This window comes from Pleurodeles waltl, chromosome 5 (genome assembly GCF_031143425.1).
Source record: "Pleurodeles waltl isolate 20211129_DDA chromosome 5, aPleWal1.hap1.20221129, whole genome shotgun sequence".
NCBI lineage: Eukaryota > Metazoa > Chordata > Amphibia > Caudata > Salamandridae > Pleurodeles > Pleurodeles waltl.
The window spans coordinates 911,105,466-911,126,842 of NC_090444.1; positions in this window are offsets into that span (position 1 = coordinate 911,105,466).

The window sequence follows — 21,377 nt, forward strand, 5'->3', positions numbered from 1 at the left end:
ACAAGGAGAAATCTTCCAACATGAAAACTAGGCCCAAAAACTCGAATGCCTTTGAAAACGGGATTGGGGGCCCAGCCCGACCCTTTTCTTACCGCCCTGATCAAGGATCACCAATACAATGAAGGGCAAAGGCCTGGAAGATCAAGGTAGGCCTCCGGAACAGGAGCTCAGGAAATTGCTGCTGCTCTGCACCAGGACCTCTGAATAGTGAGCACGTGGAGCTGGTCTGGCTCCCTTATATGGAGTCTGGACCAGCCCACAAACCACACCAAGTCATGCTGCAGAGAAAGCTTCTAGAAGGCCCTGGAAAGGGACCACACCCTGACACACTCTGAAAGCCTGTAACAATACATTGCAAATAAACAGTATTTACAAGCACCTTGAATATAAGTCTTCAGGATTAAACTCTGCAATGCAAAAGGTTAAACAACAGCATGTCAACATAATGCATGAATTACGTTATCTCATAAGTGCTGGGTTTTGGCATTCCGGTCTCCCGTAGAGCGCGCACTGCCCTGATGTTGTCAGACTCCTAACATCCCAGACAATAAAGCTCCTGGTGTCAGTGGGAGTGGACACACTTTGCCAGGGTCATAGGCACAATGGGCAGTGGGAGGGCAACTGTGGGTCAAGGGATGAGGCACCAATGGGACATGGCTGGCCATCTCCAGAGCCCTGGGAGCATATCAGCAATCCCAGGACAGGATGGGCCAAATACTGACAACCTTGCAGGAGAACCTGAGGCTGCAGAGGGAATACCACCAGGAGGCCATTGCAGCAGTTGTAGACACACTATGCCACCATGACCTCCATCTGTGAGGTTGTGATGCTATTAATTGTGTTTGACCAATGACTTTGTGTTTCACCACTGAGCATATTAGTTGCTCAATGTTCACAAGTAGCACATTATATGTTTTGTTCAGTTTAGCCGCCTATTGGCTTTGACATTGCTGTATTCAGTTTAGCTCCCTATTGGCTTTGACATGGCATTAGCCATTACATTCTGTATTCTGCCTATTGGCTTTGACATGCTGTATTCAGTTTAGCTGCCTATTGGCTTTGACATGATATTAGACATTACATTTTGTATTCAGCTCAGCTGCCTATTGGCTTTGACATGATATTAGACATTACGGGCCAGATGTAGCAAAGGGTTTGCGCCTCGCAAACGGCGAAAATCGCCGTTTGCGAGGCGCAAAAGCCTCTTTGCTATTCAGAAATGCATATTGCGAGTCGGTACCGACTCGCAATATGCATTTCAGAATCGCAAATAGGAAGGGGTGTTCCCTTCCTATTTGCGAGTCTGAGTGGTATGCAATACCATTTGCGACCGCGTACGCAGGGCAGGGAGTGGTCCCAGGGTTTTTTTTTTAAGTGCAGCTCGTTTTCCTTTAAGGAAAACGGGCTACACTTAAAAAAAAAAAAAAACTGCTTTATTGAAAGCAGTCACGAACATGGAGGTCTGCTGACGACAGCAGGCCTCCATGTTTGCGAGTGCCTATACTCGCTATGGGGCCGCAATTTGCGACCCACCTCATGAATATTCCGAGAATATTCTGAGACACCGTACTGCATACCAATTTGCGAGGTGCAAATTGCGAGTCGCATGGACTCGCACTTTGCACCTCGCAAATTGTTACGTTGCTACATCTGGCCCTACATTTTGTATTCAGCTCAGCTGCCTATTGGCTTTGACATGATATTAGACATTACATTTGATATTTAGGTTAGCTGCCTATTGGCTTTAACGTGGAGTTAGACATTGCAGTTGAAACATTGCAGATGTCTGTATTCTTCCAAGCTGTGTTTTTCCACAAGATGAACCAAGCTGTTTTCTTCACACCAGACTAGACCTGATAAGAGAGAGTACATTTGGTGTTTTCCTTTCTGCTCAGCCTTGGGAATAGGAGAAGTCTAGGAGATCTGGCCAGTCTCCAAAGGCTTGCGTAGTTTTCCTGAGTCTGAGAAGAGGGGGCACGCTTTTGTAAGGATGACTCGGGGCTACAGTGAGTTAGATTTGAATCTGCTTGACTTCAGGCTGGAACTAGACGTCAGTTGCCAGTCTCCTGTGTGGGTAGATAATCTCTTTCTCGCAGTTGACCAGAGTCATCAACTTGCAGACCCCAGAAAGATGAAGCTGAAGATAGGTCCTACTTGCTCATACGGTGATGAATTTTGACTTTTATGCTTTGCTACTATAATCACATAATATATATCTGCTGTGTACATTGCAACTGAGAAGTTCTGTGACATATTTTGTTTTCTTGCTGTGACTACTTTGTGCTTGAAATCTACTAATTTGTCTCTCAAGAACTTGTGGGCGGGGAAGAATTAACAACAATAAAGGTCTTCTTTGAACTCAGAAGTGCATTCCAGAGAGGTTCTGTAAGCTCTGATATGAGATAAGTAGGAAAGCAGAACATTTTGACGTAGCCGTCAGTCTTGAAAGTCGAATTATAGATTTCTACGTGCACAATTTAAAAGTGTAATTGTTTTTTGTTGTTTAGAGAATTACAGAAGCACGGCAGACCATGTTTGAAAATGCATGTGTAGTTAAACTGCCTGATGGTGCTGTGAGAAACATGTTTTCTTGTTGTGATGAAGCATATTTAGAAAATGTGCCTTTTGGAAGCAATGATGTTCCTTTTGTTTTTGACAGAAGGGTTTGGATACTTTTATCTGCATACAGAAAAATGCAGGAGAAATGTAGGCAGTTAGAACATGAAAATAAGAATTTACGTGAGCAAATTAGCCAGAACACATTAATTCAAGATAATGCTGAAATGTATAAAAATGCTGTTTTAGAAGAATCTGTCTTTTCCCATTCCAGTAATGAGGGGGTTAAGACAGCTGTGAGCCAGTCTGAGCCTCCGTGTGAGCCAGGTTTTTTGGCAGTCACAAGTAAAACGAAAGATTTTAGAGTTTCTTACTGTTTGCACTAAGCAAGAGACACCGAGTTTCATTAGCTTGTTTGATTTTTGGAAACAGAATAGCCCTCATCTGAGTGAAATCCTAACACTTTGGTATATGGTCCCTAGGAAAAAATATAAGCAGATGCGTGCTTGTGATTTGGCAAATGAAATAATTCAGACTTTAGGTTTCTGCGCAGTGCAAGAGGAAAACACTGATTTACATGTAAATCAGGAACAGGGGAAGAATGAACAGGTGCCACAAGCCCCTTTTCAGGAAGTGGAGAGGGTGCAGGGAGTACCAAAGGTAAAAGAGTCACCAGTGAAATTGAGTGCACCATTTGAATTCATGTCCCCTGAGGATAAAAAGCATGTTTGTTTGACTAATGATTCATTGACTGAAATGTTGTTTTCTAGCACAAGAGAAGGAACAGCGTTGTACAATGTGTGTCAGATTTTAAAGCAAGAGCTGCGTGAGATGTGTCATTTTTACACTGATTCTTGGTTCATTGCCAATGGTTTAGCCATTTGGTTTTCCACATGGCTTGTACATAACTGGTTCAATCCCCTTGCAGATGTTACAGAGAAAAATTCAGAGAGAGAAGTGTACACCCAGAATTCTGACTTAGTGGGGATGGCTAAGTGGGTGCACCAGAAATGTGAACAGCTGGGAGAAAAAGCCACTTACAGGTGGGCAGAGATGAGAGAGATGCACATTCCCATAGATTTGATAAAAACTGTGCAGCACGCACAAGAGAAAACTGTCCCACAAGCAGTCACAGAGCAGTTGGGGAGAGGAAAGTTACCAGGACAGATATGGCAAATTGATCAGGTTTTAGGGCGAGTGATTGCTGCTCATTACCCAGGAAAAATCAAAATTATGCTGATAACTAGAAAAGAATCTGATTCATTCATACAAATTGGAGACAGAATGGCCCAACTTGTCAAAAATGCAGTGAATGGAGGTTTGGTAAAGAAGGAGTCTGCCCCAGCCCTTCTGACAGTGCAAGAAAAGGGAAGCTGTGGTGCAGCAGATAAAAACCTCAGTGCTGAGGTGTGGGTTGAAGCCCCAAGTGACCCTCCAGAACCTGTAGAAATCATAACAAAGGGCCCCAAAAACGTCCTGCTGATTATAAAACAGGGAAAAGAGGAAGGGTACATTTCAAATGACAAATGTTATTTGCAAGAAAAGTCATACTTTTTTCTTTTGCAGATCCTACCACGTTTCGCCACTGTCCCTGAGTGTGCTGTGTGGTCTCCCTCCGGATTTGTGCGTGTGGGGTCGGGGAAGGGACCGAACCCCCAACCTGAACCTGACTGAGTAAAGTGCAAGCACCATGGATCCATTTTGCGCAAATGGCGCCTTCAGTTCAAGTTCAGCTTCTTTGATTACATTCTTCTACTGGAACTAAGCAACCTTAACAGTTAACTGTCTGTGTTTTTTCGTATGGAACTCTGACTTTAACTTACCTTCCAGCAAACCTTTTAGGTGGACCGTGCACCTTTACATGAGTAGAACTCATGCTACATCAAATTGCTATTTTAGAGACACTATCATCTTATTCAGAGTATAAAAGTTTCAGTCTTTTCTGTGTAGATGTATCTGATGTGAAAGGTTATGAGATCTATATGTTAATCCACTTCCATTGCTTTACAGGGATTGCTTTTATCATTCAAATCTGATTTGCTGATAATGTTTTTTCGTGCTGATGTTTTTTTTTGTTTTTGTTTGAAACAAGAGATATGTGAAACAAAAAAATCATTGGTCATAGGTTGGAATGTGATGCTAATAATTGTGTTTGACCAATGACTTTGTGTTTCACCACTGAGCATATTAGTTGCTCAATGTTCACCAGAAGCACATTATTGGGGTCATTACAACCCTGGCGGACGATGTTAAAGGTGCGGTAATACCGCAAACAGGCCGGCGGACAAAAAAAGGGAATCATGACCCTGGCGGAAACCGCCAACAAAGACAGCACCTTTAACACACCGCCGTGCAGACAAGCAGCGCGACGGTTAGCGCCAACCGACAGGCGTGAGACAATGTACCGCCCACACTATTACAACCCGCCAATCCGCCACCTTTTCTGGGGCGGATGCACCGCGGATAAAAACACGGCGGAAACAGCTTTTGCTATGGGAAAACTCTCACCTCAACACATCCCACGAGGAAGGAGGACACCATGGAGCCCGAATTACAAATCCTACCTGCCCTTGTCTTTCTGCTCCTTTACGACCAACAGCAACGTAGGCGCAGAAGATACTGGTGAGTACTGCACCTACGACACAGGGAAGGGGAGGCAAAAGTTAGGGGGACACCAGACAAACACCCCCACCCCCACCCTCGCATATCACAACATACACACCAATGCAGTCACAAAAATCACAGTAACAACCCACAATCCCCCCGGAAGAATGCAAAGACAATGCGAAAATCGGGCAAACATTGTAATGTGCTAATATACATGTCATACAAAAATATACAGATATACATATCTCAAAATCACTCTTATCTACACATACAATCCGAGAAATAGTGCAGATATGTACACAACAATGTCCGTGCACCAACAGTCCAAAAAAGCATGGGCGAGGCCCACAATAGATACCTGACCAAAATCGGAGAGAACAGTGCTGGGGCATCAGATAGAAACACTACAGGCACCTCAGGGGGAAGGGAAGGGAGGGGCACCTCAGCCAGATGATTGCAAAGCCAGATCCACGACGGGGCTCCATGCCCATTGATGTATCCTGGGTAGTGCAAAGCCACAGTCTCTCAAGTCACTACAGTGGGTGGTTTTCCCACTGTGCCATCCTGGGGAGTGTAAAGCCACAGTCTCTCAAGTCACTACAGTGGGTGGTTTTCCCACTGTGCCATCCTGGGGAGTGCAAAGCCACAGTCTCTCAAGTCACTACAGTGGGTGGTTTTCCCACTGTGCCATCCTGGGGAGTGCAAAGCCACAGTCTCTCAAGTCACTCCTGGGGAGTGCAAAGCCACAGTCTCTCAAGCCACTACAGTGGGTGGTTTTCCCACTGTGCCATCCTGGGGAGTGCAAAGCCACAGTCTCTCAAGTCACTACAGTGGGTGATTTTCCCACTGTGCCATCCTGGGGAGTGCAAAGCCACAGTCTCTCAAGTAGATGCAGGTCTCCACTGGTTCTGGAGGGGGACTGGTGCCCAGACTGGATGAGTCTCCACGTGAAAGTACCTGTCCTGTCACTGTCCCAGCTGCACAAGGGATAAGGATGCCTGATGTGGCGGTCCATTCATTCCTAGACGGTGCATGCCCTGTTCAGCGGTGCTTTGACATGGCGTTTCAGGACTGTTCAGCGGTGCTTTGATATGGCGGTCTTTGCCCTGTTCAGCGGTGCTTTGCCATGGCGGTCTTTGCCCTGTTCAGCGGTGCTTTGACATGGAGTTTCAGGACTGTTCAGCGGTGCTTTGACATGGCGGTCTTTGCCCTGTTCAGCGGTGCTTTGACATGGCGTTTCAGGACTGTTCAGTGGTGCTTTGACATGGCGGTCTTTGCCCTGTTCAGCGGTGCTTTGCCATGGCGGTCTTTGCCCTGTTCAGCGGTGCTTTGACATGGCGTTTCAGGACTGTTCAGCGGTGCTTTGCCATGGCGGTTCTGATACGGACATTGGTGTGTGGCATGACGATCTCTACACTGGGCATTGGTGTGTGGCATGAAGATCTCTACAATGGGCATTGGTGTGTGGCATGACGTTCCATCATTGCCCAACGGGGATGTGGCATCCTGGGCCCTCCTGGGCAATGACTCCGGTGGTGGTCTCCTGACCTGTGACGATACTTGTGCCCTCCTGGGCTGTGACTCTGGCGGTGGTCTCTGGACCAGTGACGATACTTGTGCCCTCCTGGGCTGTGACTCTGGCGGTGGTCTCTGGACCAGTGACGATACTTGTGTCTTCCTGGGCTGTGACTCTGGCGGTGGTCTCTGGACCAGTGACGATACTTGTGCCCTCCTGGGCTGTGACTCTGGCGGTGGTCTCTGGACCAGTGACGATACTTGTGCCCTCCTGGGCTGTGACTCTGGCGGTGGTCTCTGGACCAGTGACGATACTTGTGCCCTCCTGGGCTGTGACTCTGGCAGTGGTCTCTGGACCAGTGACGATACTTGTGCCCTCCTGGGCTGTGACTCTGGCAGTGGTATCTGGACCAGTGACGACGGTGCTAGCGCTTGTGTCTGGACCGCCAGATATGATGGCGCACTTCTCCACCGTGACACTCACAACAGGCTGGGCAGACTTCCTCTGGACCTTCCCCACCTTTGTTGGAGTTACAACTGACTCACCAATCGCCTTCAATCCCATGTCACTTGTTGTCCCACCAGGAGTCTTAAGACGGTCTCGTCGTCCACTCTCCATTTTCAGAGCCTTTACAGGGAGTGGGCTGCCACTGCCTTGGCTCCGGGTCCTACTGCCTGCCCTGGTGGCCGGTGCACTCCAAAAACCTGGAACACGCACCACTGGTACTGAATGCTTTTTGGCTGAGGCGCTACGACGGGACTGATGAATTGGAGGGGGGGTGGGGGCAAAAAGGTCAATTTGACAGAGGGACAGTTTCTGACGAACACTGGGATGGGTAGCTGGAGGGGGTCTGGGAGTGGAGGAAGAGGAGGTGGTTGTAGGGGGTGTCACTTTAGGTGTTTTGGGTGCAGGTGTAGTCACTGAAGGCTATTGTGAGGTGGATGGATGTTGGGTGAGTGATTGCCGGCGTTTGGGTACTTTGGGAGGGGGCATCACAGACACATTGGGAGAGGACACAGGGGACGTGTAAATGGCAGTGGAGGTGGTGAGTGCAGGTGAGCGGCTTGTGGTGCTGGGTGTCCTGGTGCGAGTCCTAGTGCCTGTAGATGTGGTGCATTCAGGTGTGTGTGTGTAGACGAGACTGGGAGGGAGGAGGGAGAAGAGGAGGAGGGGGACACAGTGGAAACAATGAATGTTGCTGTGTCTGTATGTGGCTGAGGCTTGCGTGAGTGCCAGTGGTGTGTGTGGTGCCTATGTTTGCTTGAGCTACTTGTGTGTGTTGACTTGTGTGCATGCTGGTCTGATGGTGTGCTTGGGATGGGCTGGGGTACAGGAGATTGGGTCTGGGTGGAGGAAGTTGGAGGGGGGAGGCTAGACACAGGGACAATGGCTGCCATCAGTGCTGAGGCCAGAGATTGCAGGGTTCGCTGAAGGACAGCCTGACCAGAATGAATGCCCTCCAGGAGTGCATTACCGTTTTGCAACTCCCTTTCTACACCCTGGATGGCATTCACAATGGTAGACTGCCCAACAGTGAGTGACCTGAGGCAGCCAATGGCCTCCTCACTGAGGGCAGCAGGGGTGACTGGGGCAGGGCCTGCGGTGCCTGGGGCGAAGGTGATGCCCACCCTCCTGGGTGAGCTGGCATGGGGCAAACGCTGAGGGGCTGCTGGGAGGGCGGTGCTGGTAGGGGGGGTGGTGGCTGTACCTGTAGAAGTGGGGCACACAGGTGGTGCCGCCACCACAGGGGAGCTCCCATCGGCGGACGAGTCCGTGTTTCAGGTTGGTGATCCGGTAGCCGACGTGAAGCTCCCCTCGCCCTCCGTCCCACTGGTGCATTCAGAGTCTGTGGTGTGGCCCTCCATGGCCATGTGGGATGCAGCTCCCTCGTGCTCCGGTGCCACTGTACCTCCGCCTCATGATGCTGATGTGCAAAAGGACAGGGAGAGCAGGAAAAGGGGGGGAGACAGAACAAATAGAGTGTCAGTGCATGGCATGCCGCTACCGTTGGCGGACAAGACAGACGCAGCAGCCCCCTGCATTACGCCGTTCTCCTGACCTCTGCACATGCAATTTCTGGGACATGGCCTACATGGCAATAGTAGGAATCTGCGCACATGGATGCCACAGGGGCAACTATACCTCAACTTGGCACTCTGCTGAGGTGGGGTTGAGTGCCACATGGCCTACATAACGGAGGGGCCTTGCCTACCTAACTCGCCCTGGCCTAGGGACATCCACAGCCCACCTCCCCCACCCAGACCCCTCCACTGCACGCAAAGTCCGCTGAATGAGGTTGTACTCACCCCCTTGTGTCTGCTGTGATGTCCTCAAGCGCCCATCCAACTCCGGGTAGGCCACCGCCAGGATTCGGAACATCAGGGGGGTCATGGTGCGACGGGCACCCCTCCCACGTTGGGAGGCCATCCCCAGCTGAGCCTCCGCTGTCTTCTTGCTGCAGCGGCGAATGTCCTCCCATCTCTTACGGCAGTGGGTGCCCTGTCTCTGGTGGGCCCCCAGGGTCCGGAACTCCTTCGCAATGGCACGCCAAATGTCCCTCTTCTGGTGGGCGCTGACCTACATGACATGCACAAGGAAAGAGGAACAGTCATTACCAACTGCACTGTCAATGTGAGTGGCCCCCTCCCTACTCTGGCCATGTGGCCCATTCATTCCCATGCATAACTGTTCTATGTACTCTGCCCCCTTCCCTCTTCCACCCAGCCCTCTCCACCCAGGCCTAGCCCATACAACGTGCTCCCTGTGTACTAACCTGTTGGTCTGGAGGACTGTAGAGTAGCGTGTACTGGGGGAGGACCCCATCCACAAGTTTCTCCAACTCCTGTGCAGTGAAGGCAGGGGCCCTTTCCCCAGACGTAGCAGCCATCGTCGCTTCCAGACCGAGGTCACAGCAGCACTAGCAGTGTAGGTCCTCTCCTTTCGAAGGTCAGGTATCTAGTGAGTGAACAGATAGAAAATGGCGGTGACGTCCGCGGCGGTGCGCATCATCACCGCCGGCGCACCTGTTCATTGGCTCCTGGGACCCATAGGGTCCAATGTTAACCAATGCAGCATTGCGCCGCGGTCTACGACCGCCTACCGCGACGGTGTGCAACGCCAGCGCAGTTACCCCACAATCCCATTGTCCCAGTTTAGAGGTCAGGCAGCCGCCATTTCAGGGGCCACATGGCTTCATTTACTACTGCGTCACGCATACCTAGGCCTATACTCAACACACATACAGGAAGGCTTTTTTGTCAGGTGTAGTCTTGTGTGTAACTGTGGGTACATACCTGGAGGAATAGTGATTGGTTCTTCGCTGTTGTCCTTCTTAGGCACCGTCAGCTGGGACATATGAGAAGATGGCGGAATCCTCCGGTGTACCGACCGCTGGTGGACCTGTTGACAATGGAAGAAAGACATATCATCGTCACCTACCGGTTTGACCGTGCCACAATCCAGGAACTATGTACCCAGTTGGAGCCAGACCTGATGTCACCAATCCGCCATCCGACTGGAATCCCCCCTGACGTGCAGGTGCTGCCAGTGCTCCATTTCCTTGCAAGTGGGTCATTTCAGACAACAGTGGCCATGGCATCAGGGATGTCCCAGCCTATGTTTTCCAACGTGCTGTCCAGAGTGTTGTCTGCCCTGCTGAAACATGCAGGTAACTAAAACAAGAGAAAATTAGCCAATTCAAAGCACCACAGCCCCCATGAGCATGAGCGGGCAGGAGAGACATAAGAGGAAAAAACAGTTCGCTCGCAGTCAAATGTATCGACAAAAGTGCAATTATTCATTTAACAGGGTCGATCCGCAAGGCGGTAACCAAACAGCCCCCAAGGAGAGGCAAATGCAGAGCAATTACAAATTATAACAAAGGATTTTTGAAAGGCTCGCCCATGAATCAGTGAACTTGATGGGCGTGAGGTGGGCATGGTTAAAAGCTAGATACCAACATGTCAGAAAAGCAGCGCTTGCCCGCTGCTATGCACAACCTAAAAATAAAAGGAGAAGGAATGAAGAAAAGCACTGTTTTGTCATGGAATTCAGCAGGGGTGCACAAAATAAAAACCAACACAAATAAAAACCAACACAGAGGTATTAAAGTTAGTAAAATATCACAATATTATATGTTTACATGAAACCTGGGTAAAGGATGTGATTGTTCCTGGGTAAATGATGTTCTCTAAAACATCACAACTTGGAGCAAACCAGCAGTGAAACTAGCTGATAATGGTGGATTGCCAGGTTGGTAGGTACCCCTAATAACCACACGCCTGTAGTATATATATATATATATAATATTAACCAGCAAGTCAAGCTGTATATTAGTTTCTGAACCTAACTTTCATGGAGCAACTCACCATCTGACTTTATTGGCATACAAACTTTACATTCCACTAGATACATTAAATAAACATGTAATACAAAAAGTATTACTTGAACATATCAAGAAACAGTTATTGTAGTTCGTTAATGATGCTGTAACTAACTAGAGGCATACATTACGTGCTAGATCTTAAGTGCCTCATTCCTGATGCAGTGAAAGAATTGCAAACCTTCTGCGAGATACCTGCGTGAAATCTGTTTCTAAATCTTCAAGCAGAATCAACTCCAATTTTTTGGTTGAAACTATTTGGTATCCCAGTAATCAATCTAAATGGCAGTTTTTCCAGATATTCCCACAAGTCCATCACATTTTGAGGCCTAAAAGGTTTCCCACAACATACTTTAGTAACTCCATCTCTACTGTTCTGTCTCTCTCCACCTGCATTGTTTGTGCTGCCTGGTTATGTTCCCCGTCACCCCATATCAAGTCTACCTCCTTTCTCCTGTTATCTTGGTCCTCCCATCTCCCCATACTCCTGCTTCTGATGTACAGTGCTCCATGGCCCCACACTACCATTGCCCTTTTAATTTTGCCCCCCTTCCTACAGCCATTGCCCTTTTCATTTTGTTCCCCTTCCTACAGCCCCTGGAAACTCTGCCTACTTACATGGCTACCATCAAGAGAGTTGTCATGTATAAAAGCCTCGCCCCAGCATGTGCCAACTGCTTGGCTTTCAGACTTCCTAAGAAGAGTCTGTTTGCCCCAAGGCCCTGGCTTGGTACCACTTGCCTGATCCTGTGGAACGGACTCTGTTGTGGCATCTACCTTCTGTCCTCACATCTGGAGACGATGGTTTCTGCTCAATGTGATCACCTGCAAGGAAAACAAAAAAGACCATCATAACTTGCACATTAAGGCAAATTACCCCAGGCTGGTGCTAGCCAGGAAAAAGAATACAACAACTGAAAAAAGTCTTATTGAATGGTGTATGCTAAGTTATTTTTAAGTATTTAGGTTAGAGCAACAGCCTAAGACATCCCCAATAAAAAAGCCACAGCAATTAAGCCAAAGGGAAGAACTAAGAGGATTCTGAAGTCAAGGTAACCCTCTAAACTCTAACTGGCAAGTCATGTGAAGAGCCCACAAAAGAGGTAACTGACTAAAAGGCAACACACACTCATATGGTATTGTTTAACGAACCCTGAGGTTAATTCACTGCTTGTGTCTTTAGGGAATAACTTAACCACAGACTCTCATTTGGGAGGGAGATATATGATTAACAGCCACACTACTTACTGACACACAGCTACAGGAGAAGTCATTAGGAGCCCAACACTCCATCCTTCATTGAGACAAGGGACACAGCCGGGAAGTGGGGATCGGGTGAAACCTGGTGGAACAGGGTAACGGTTAGAGAGTATAACTTTTCATCAACTTCCTATTAGCAGCAGGGATCCTCAGCCCTACTAACGGTGTGACCTTTGAGGTCGGCGATCAAGGAAGCCAGGCGACCCCGACTCATTTCATAGAACAAGTTGGTCGACTCTCTTCTTTTCCTCTTTCCAAACCCCCATTCCCTTGTGGACTGTTCCCTGTACATTGTTGCTGGTGCAGTGTGCATGGTGCCATCCTTCAGAGGGATTTATGGTCTCGACTTTGCTCCTGCAAACTCCTGGAACACTTCCCGTTAGTGTTTCCTCTTCCTGGCACCTACTTCCACAAGTAAAGTGATTTCAAATTGTGAGAAGAAAATAGTTATAATTGCTTATAGTGAATAAAATCAAGTTGGAGATCTGGCGCACTAACATCTTTAAAACAATAGTAAGGCGCCATCTAGCCAGCCAAAAATTAAATGGAATGATCATTCTGTCAGGATATTGGATGGTTGGATCCATCAGCTTAGAGGTACTATAGTTAAAATCTTTATTATTTGTAAAACAGGCTTCAACATCCTCAACAGATGGCAAGAAGCTTTATCTTCGCTACTTGATTTCTGTTGTTAAGGATGACAAACAAAAATGAAATACGTCACCACAAATGTACCGTTAAAAGGCACCGGGGACAGACAAGCAGCGCGATGGTTACCACCAACCGACAGGCGTGAGACAATGTACCGCCCACACTATTACAACCCGCCAATCCGCCACCTTTTCTGGGGCGGATGCACCGCGGATAAAAACACGGCAGAAACAGCTGTTGCTATGGGAAAACGCTCACCTCAACACATCCCACGAGGAAGGAGGACACCATGGAGCCCGAATTACAAATCCTACCTGCCCTTGTCTTTCTGCTCCTTTACGACCAACAGCAACGTAGGCGCAGAAGATACCGGTGAGTACTGCACCTACGACACGGGGGAGGGGGAGGCAAAAGTTAGGGGGACACCCACCAAACACCCCCACCCCCACCCTCGCATATCACAACATACACACCAATGCAGTCACAAAAATCACAGTAACAACCCACAATCCCCCCGGAAGAATGCAAAGACAATGCGAAAATCGGGCAAACATTGTAATGTGCTAATATACATGTCATACAAAAATATACAGATATACATATCTCAAAATCACTCTTATCTACACATACAATCCGAGAAGTAGTGCAGATATGTACACAACAATGTCCGTGCACCAACAGTCCAAAAAAGCATGGGCGAGGCCCACAATAGATACCTGACCAAAATCGGAGAGAACAGTGCTGGGGCATCAGATAGAAACACTACAGGCACCTCAGGGGGAAGGGAAGGGGGGGCACCTCAGCCAGATGAATGCAAAGCCAGATCCACGACGGGGCTCCATGCCCATTGATGTATCCTGGGTAGTGCAAAGCCACAGTCTCTCAAGTCACTACAGTGGGTGGTTTTCCCACTGTGCCATCCTGGGGAGTGTAAAGCCACAGTCTCTCAAGTCACTACAGTGGGTGATTTTCCCACTGTGCCATCCCGGGGAGTGCAAAGCCACAATCTCTCAAGTCACTACAGTGGGTGGTTTTCCCACTGTGCCATCCCGGGGAGTGCAAAGCCACAATCTCTCAAGTCACTACAGTGGGTGGTTTTCCCACTGTGCCATCCTGGGGAGTGCAAAGCCACAGTCTCTCAAGTCACTCCTGGGGAGTGCAAAGCCACAGTCTCTCAAGCCACTACAGTGGGTGGTTTTCCCACTGTGCCATCCTGGGGAGTGCAAAGCCACAGTCTCTCAAGTCACTACAGTGGGTGGTTTTCCCACTGTGCCATCCTGGGGAGTGCAAAGCCACAGTCTCTCAAGTAGATGCAGGTCTCCACTGGTTCTGGAGGGGGACTGGTGCCCAGACTGGATGAGTCTCCACGTGAAAGTACCTGTCCTGTCACTGTCCCAGCTGCACAAGGGATAAGGATGCCTGATGTGGCGGTCCATTCATTCCTAGACGGTGCATGCCCTGTTCAGCGGTGCTTTGACATGGCGTTTCAGGACTGTTCAGCGGTGCTTTGACATGGCGGTCTTTGCCCTGTTTAGCGGTGCTTTGCCATGGCGGTCTTTGCCCTGTTCAGCGGTGCTTTGACATGGCGTTTCAGGACTGTTCAGCGGTGCTTTGACATGGCGGTCTTTGCCCTGTTCAGCGGTGCTTTGCCATGGCGGTCTTTGCCCTGTTCAGCGGTGCTTTGACATGGCGTTTCAGGACTGTTCAGCGGTGCTTTGACATGGTGGTCTTTGCCCTGTTCAGCGGTGCTTTGACATGGCGTTTCAGGACTGTTCAGCGGTGCTTTGACATGGGGGTCTTTGCCCTGGTCAGCGGTGCTTTGCCATGGCGGTCTTTGCCCTGTTCAGCGTTGCTTTGACATGGCGTTTCAAGACTGTTCAGCGGTGCTTTGACATGGCGGTCTTTGCCCTGTTCAGCGGTGCTTTGCCATGGCGGTCTTTGCCCTGTTCAGCGGTGCTTTGACATGGCGTTTCAGGACTGTTCAGCGGTGCTTTGCCATGGCGGTTCTGATACGGACATTGGTGTGTGGCATGACGATCTCTACACTGGGCATTGGTGTGTGGCATGACAATCTCTACAATGGGCATTGGTGTGTGGCATGACGTTCCATCATTGCCCAACGGGGCTGTGGCATCCTGGGCCCTCCTGGGCAATGACTCCGGTGGAGGTCTCCTGACCTGTGACGATACTTGTGCCCTCCTGGGCTGTGACTCTGGCGGAGGTCCCTGGACCAGTGACGATACTTGTGCCCTCCTGGTCTGTGACTCTGGCAGTAGTCTCTGGACCAGTGACGATACTTGTGCCCTCCTGGGCTGTGACTCTGGCGGTGGTCTCTGGACCAGTGACGATACTTGTGCCTTCCTGGGCTGTGACTTTGGCGGTGGTCTCTGGACCAGTGACGATACTTGGGCCCTCCTGGGCTGTGACTCTGGCGGTGGTCTCTGGACCAGTGACAATACTTGTGCCCTCCTGGGCTGTGACTCTGGCGGTGGTCTCTGGACCAGTGACGATACTTGTGCCCTCCTGGTCTGTGACTCTGGCGGTGGTCTCTGGACCAGTGACGATACTTGTGCCCTCCTGGGCTGTGACTCTGGCGGTGGTCTCTGGACCAGTGACGATACTTGTGCCTTCCTGGGCTGTGACTCTGGCGGTGGTCTCTGGACCAGTGACGATACTTGGGCCCTCCTGGGCTGTGACTCTGGCGGTGGTCTCTGGACCAGTGACAATACTTGTGCCCTCCTGGGCTGTGACTCTGGCGGTGGTCTCTGGACCAGTGACGATACTTGTGCCCTCCTGGGCTGTGACTCTGGCAGTGGTATCTGGACCAGTGACGACGGTGCTAGCGGTTGTGTCTGGACCGCCGGATATGATGGCTCACTTCTCCACCGTGACACTCACAACAGGCTGGGCAGACTTCCTCTGGACCATCCCCACCTTTGTTGGAGTTACAACTGACTCACCAATCGCCTTCGATCCCATGTCACTTGTTGTCCCACCAGGAGTCTTAAGACGGTCCCGTCGTCCACTCTCCATTTTCAGAGCCTTTACAGGGGGTGGGCTGCCACTGCCTTGGCTCCGGGTCCTACTGCCTGCCCTAGTGGCCTGTGCACTCCAAAAACCTGGAACACGCACCACTGGTACTGAATGCTTTTTGGCTGAGGTGCTACGACGGGACTGATGAATTGGAGGGGGGGTGGGGGCAAAAAGGTCAATTTGACAGAGGGACAGTTTCTGACGAACACTGGGATGGGTAGCTGGAGGGGGTCTGGGAGTGGAGGAAGAGGAGGTGGTTGTAGGGGGTGTCACTTTAGGTGTTTTGGGTGCAGGTGTAGGTACTGAAGGTTATCGTGAGGTGGATGGATGTTGGGTGAGTGATTGCCGGCGTTTGGGTACTTTGGGAGGGGGCGTCACAGACACATTGGGAGAGGACACAGGGGACGTGTAAATGGCAGTGGAGGTGGTGAGTGCAGGTGAGCGGCTTGTGGTGCTGGGTGTCCTGGTGCGAGTCCTAGTGCCCGTAGATGTGGTGCATTCAGGTGTGTGTGTAGACGAGACTGGGAGGGAGGAGGGAGAAGAGGAGGAGGGGGACACAGTGGAGACAGTGAATGTTGCTGTGTCTGTATGTGGCTGAGGCTTGCGTGAGTGCCAGTGGTGTGTGTGGTGCCTATGTTTGCTTGAGCTACTTGTGTGTGTTGACTTGTGTGCATGCTGGTCTGATGGTGTGCTTGGGATGGGCTGGGGTACAGGAGATTGGGTCTGGGTGGAGGAAGTTGGAGGGGGGAGGCTAGACACAGGGACAATGGCTGCCATCAGTGCTGAGGCCAGAGATTGCAGGGTTCGCTGAAGGACAGCCTGACCAGAATGAATGCCCTCCAGGAGTGCATTACCGTGTTGCAACTCCCTTTCTACACCCTGGATGGCATTCACAATGGTAGACTGCCCAACAGTGAGTGACCTGAGGCAGCCAATGGCCTCCTCACTGAGGGCAGCAGGGGTGACTGGGGCAGGGCCTGCAGTGCCTGGGGCGAAGGTGATGCCCACCCTCCTGGGTGAACTGGCACGGGGCGAACGCTGAGGGGCTGCTGGGAGGGCGGTGCTGGTAGGGGGGGTGGTGGCTGTACCTGTTGAAGTGGGGCGCACAGGTGGTGCCACCACCACAGGGGAGCTCCCATCGGCGGACGAGTCCGTGTCGCAGGTTGGTGATCCGGTAGCCGACGTGAAGCTCCCCTCGCCCTCCGTCCCACTGGTGCATTCAGAGTCTGTGGTGTGGCCCTCCATGGCCATGTGGGATGCAGCTCCCTCGTGCTCCGGTGCCACTGTACCTCCGCCTCATGATGCTGAAGTGCAAAAGGACAGGGAGAGCAGGAAAAGGGGGTGAGACAGAACAAATAGTGTCAGTGCATAGCATGCTGCTACCGTTGGCGGACAAGACAGACGCAGCAGCCCCCTGCATTACGCCGTTCTCCTGACCTCTGCACGTGCAATTTCTGGGACATGGCCTACATGGCAATAGTAGGAATCTGCGCACATGGATGCCACAGGGGCAACTATACCTCAACTTGGCACTCTGCTGAGGTGGGGTTGAGTGCCACATGGCCTACATAACGGAGGGGCCTTGCCTACCTAACTCGCCCTGGCCTAGGGACACCCAAAGCACACCTCCCCCACCCAGACCCCTCCACTGCACGCAAAGTCCGCTGAATGAGGTTGTACTCACCCCCTTGTGTCTGCTGTGATGTCCTCAAGCGCCCATCCAACTCCGGGTAGGCCACCGCCAGGATCCGGAACATCAGGTGGGTCATGGTGCGACGGGCACCCCTCCCACGTTGGGAGGCCATCCCCAGCTGAGCCTCCGCTGTCTTCTTGCTGCAGCGGCGAATGTCCTCCCATCTCTTACGGCAGTGGGTGCGCCGTCTCTGGTGGGCCCCCAGGGTCCGGACCTCCTTGGCGATGGCACGCCAAATGTCCCTCTTCTGGTGGGCGCTGACCTACATGACATGCACAAGGAAAGAGGAACAGTCATTACCAACTGCACTGTCAATGTGAGTGGCCCCCTCCCTACTCTGGCCATGTGGCCCATTCATTCCCATGCATAACTGTTCTATGTACTCTGCCCCCTTCCCTCTTCCACCCAGCCCTCTCCACCCAGGCCTAGCCCATACAACGTGCTCCCTGTGTACTAACCTGTTGGTCTGGAGGACTGTAGAGTAGCGTGTACTGGGGGAGGACCCCATCCACAAGTTTCTCCAACTCCTGTGCAGTGAAGGCAGGGGCCCTTTCCCCAGACGTAGCAGCCATCGTCGCTTCCAGACCGAGGTCACAGCAGCACTAGCAGTGTAGGTCCTCTCCTGTCGAAGGTCAGGTATCTAGAGAGTGAACAGATAGAAAATGGCGGTGACGTCCGCGGCGGTGCGCATCATCACCGCCGGCGCACCTGTTCATTGGCTCCTGGGACCCATAGGGTCCAATGTTAACCAATGCAGCATTGCGCCGCGGTCTACGACCGCCTACCGCGACGGTGTGCAACGCCAGCGCAGTTACCCCACAATCCCATTGTCCCAGTTTAGAGGTCAGGCAGCCGCCATTTCAGGGGCCCACATGGCTTCATTTACTACTGCGTCACGCATACCTAGGCCTATACTCAACACACATACAGGAAGGCTTTTTTGTCAGGTGTAGTCTTGTGTGTAACTGTGGGTACATACCTGGAGGAATAGTGATTGGTTCTTCGCTGTTGTCCTTCTTAGGCACCGTCAGCTGGGACATATGAGAAGATGGCGGAATCCTCCGGTGTACCGACCGCTGGTGGACCTGTTGACAATGGAAGAAAGACATATCATCGTCACCTACCGGTTTGACCGTGCCACAATCCAGGAACTATGTACCCAGTTGGAGCCAGACCTGATGTCACCAATCCGCCATCCGACTGGAATCCCCCCTGACGTGCAGGTGCTGCCAGTGCTCCATTTCCTTGCAAGTGGGTCATTTCAGACAACAGTGGCCATGGCATCAGGGATGTCCCAGCCTATGTTTTCCAACGTGCTGTCCAGAGTGTTGTCTGCCCTGCTGAAACATGCAGGTAACTAAAACAAGAGAAAATTAGCCAATTCAAAGCACCACAGCCCCCATGAGCATGAGCAGGCAGGAGAGACATAAGAGGAAAAAACAGTTCGCTCGCAGTCAAATGTATCGACAAACGTGCAATTATTCATTTAACAGGGTTGATCCGCAAGGCGGTAACCAAACAGCCCCCAAGGAGAGGCAAATGCAGAGCAATTACAAATTATAACAAAGGATTTTTGAAAGGCTCGCCCATGAATCAGTGAACTTGATGGGCGTGAGGTGGGCATGGTTAAAAGCTAGATACCAACATGTCAGAAAAGCAGAGCTTGCCCGCTGCTATGCACGACCTAAAAATAAAAGGAGAAGGAATGAAGAAAAGCACTGTTTTGTCATGGAATTCAGCAGGGGTGCACAAAATAAAAACCAACACAAATAAAAACCAACACAGAGGTATTAAAGTTAGTAAAATATCACAATATTATATTTTTACATGAAACCTGGGTAAAGGATGTGATTGTTCCTGGGTAAATGATGTTCTCTAAAACATCACAACTTGGAGCAAACCAGCAGTGAAACTAGCTGATAATGGTGGATTGCCAGGTTGATAGGTACCCCTAATAACCACACGCCTGTAGTATATATATATATATATATATATAATATTAACCAGCAAGTCAAGCTGTATATTAGTTTCTGAACCTAACTTTCATGGAGCAACTCACCATCTGACTTTATTGGCATACAAACTTTACATTCCACTAGATACATTAAATAAACATGTAATACAAAAAGTATTACTTGAACATATCAAGAAACAGTTATTGTAGTTCGTTAATGATGCTGTAACTAACTAGAGGCATACATTACGTGCTAGATCTTAAGTGCCTCATTCCTGATGCTGTGAAAGAATTGCAAACCTTCTGCGAGATACCTGCGTGAAATCTGTTTCTAAATCTTCAAGCAGAATCAACTCCAATTTTTTGGTTGAAACTATTCGGTATCCCAGTAATCAATCTAAATGGCAGTTTTTCCAGATATTCCCACAAGTCCATCACATTTTGAGGCCTAAAAGGTTTCCCACAACATACTTTAGTAACTCCATCTCTACTGTTCTGTCTCTCTCCACCTGCATTGTTTGTGCTGCCTGGTTATGTTCCCCGTCACCCCATATCAAGTCTACCTCCTTTCTCCTGTTATCTTGGTCCTCCCATCTCCCCATACTCCTGCTTCTGATGTACAGTGCTCCATGGCCCCACACTACCATTGCCCTTTTAATTTTGCCCCCCTTCCTACAGCCATTGCCCTTTTCATTTTGTTCCCCTTCCTACAGCCCCTGGAAACTCTGCCTACTTACATGGCTACCATCAAGAGAGTTGTCATGTATAAAAGCCTCGCCCCAGCATGTGCCAACTGCTTGGCTTTCAGACTTCCTAAGAAGAGTCTGTTTGCCCCAAGGCCCTGGCTTGGTACCACTTGCCTGATCCTGTGGAACGGACTCTGTTGTGGCATCTACCTTCTGTCCTCACATCTGGAGACGATGGTTTCTGCTCAATGTGATCACCTGCAAGGAAAACAAAAAAGACCATCATAACTTGCACATTAAGGCAAATTACCCCAGGCTGGTGCTAGCCAGGAAAAAGAATACAGCAACTGAAAAAAGTCTTATTGAATGGTGTATGCTAAGTTATTTTTAAGTATTTAGGTTAGAGCAACAGCCTAAGACATCCCCAATAAAAAAGCCACAGCAATTAAGCCAAAGGGAAGAACTAAGAGGATTCTGAAGTCAAGGTAACCCTCTAAACTCTAACTGGCAAGTCATGTGAAGAGCCCACAAAAGAGGTAACTGACTAAAAGGCAACACACACTCATATGGTATTGTTTAACGAACCCTGAGGTTAATTCACTGCTTGTGTCTTTAGGGAATAACTTAACCACAGACTCTCATTTGGGAGGGAGATATATGATTAACAGCCACACTACTTACTGACACACAGCTACAGGAGAAGTCATTAGGAGCCCAACACTCCATCCTTCATTGAGACAAGGGACACAGCCGGGAAGTGGGGATCGGGTGAAACCTGGTGGAACAGGGTAACGGTTAGAGAGTATAACTTTTCATCAACTTCCTATTAGCAGCAGGGATCCTCAGCCCTACTAACGGTGTGACCTTTGAGGTCGGCGATCAAGGAAGCCAGGTGACCCCGACTCATTTCATAGAACAAGTTGGTCGACTCTCTTCTTTTCCTCTTTCCAAACCCCCATTCCCTTGTGGACTGTTCCCTGTACATTGTTGCTGGTGCAGTGTGCATGGTGCCATCCTTCAGAGGGATTTATGGTCTCGAC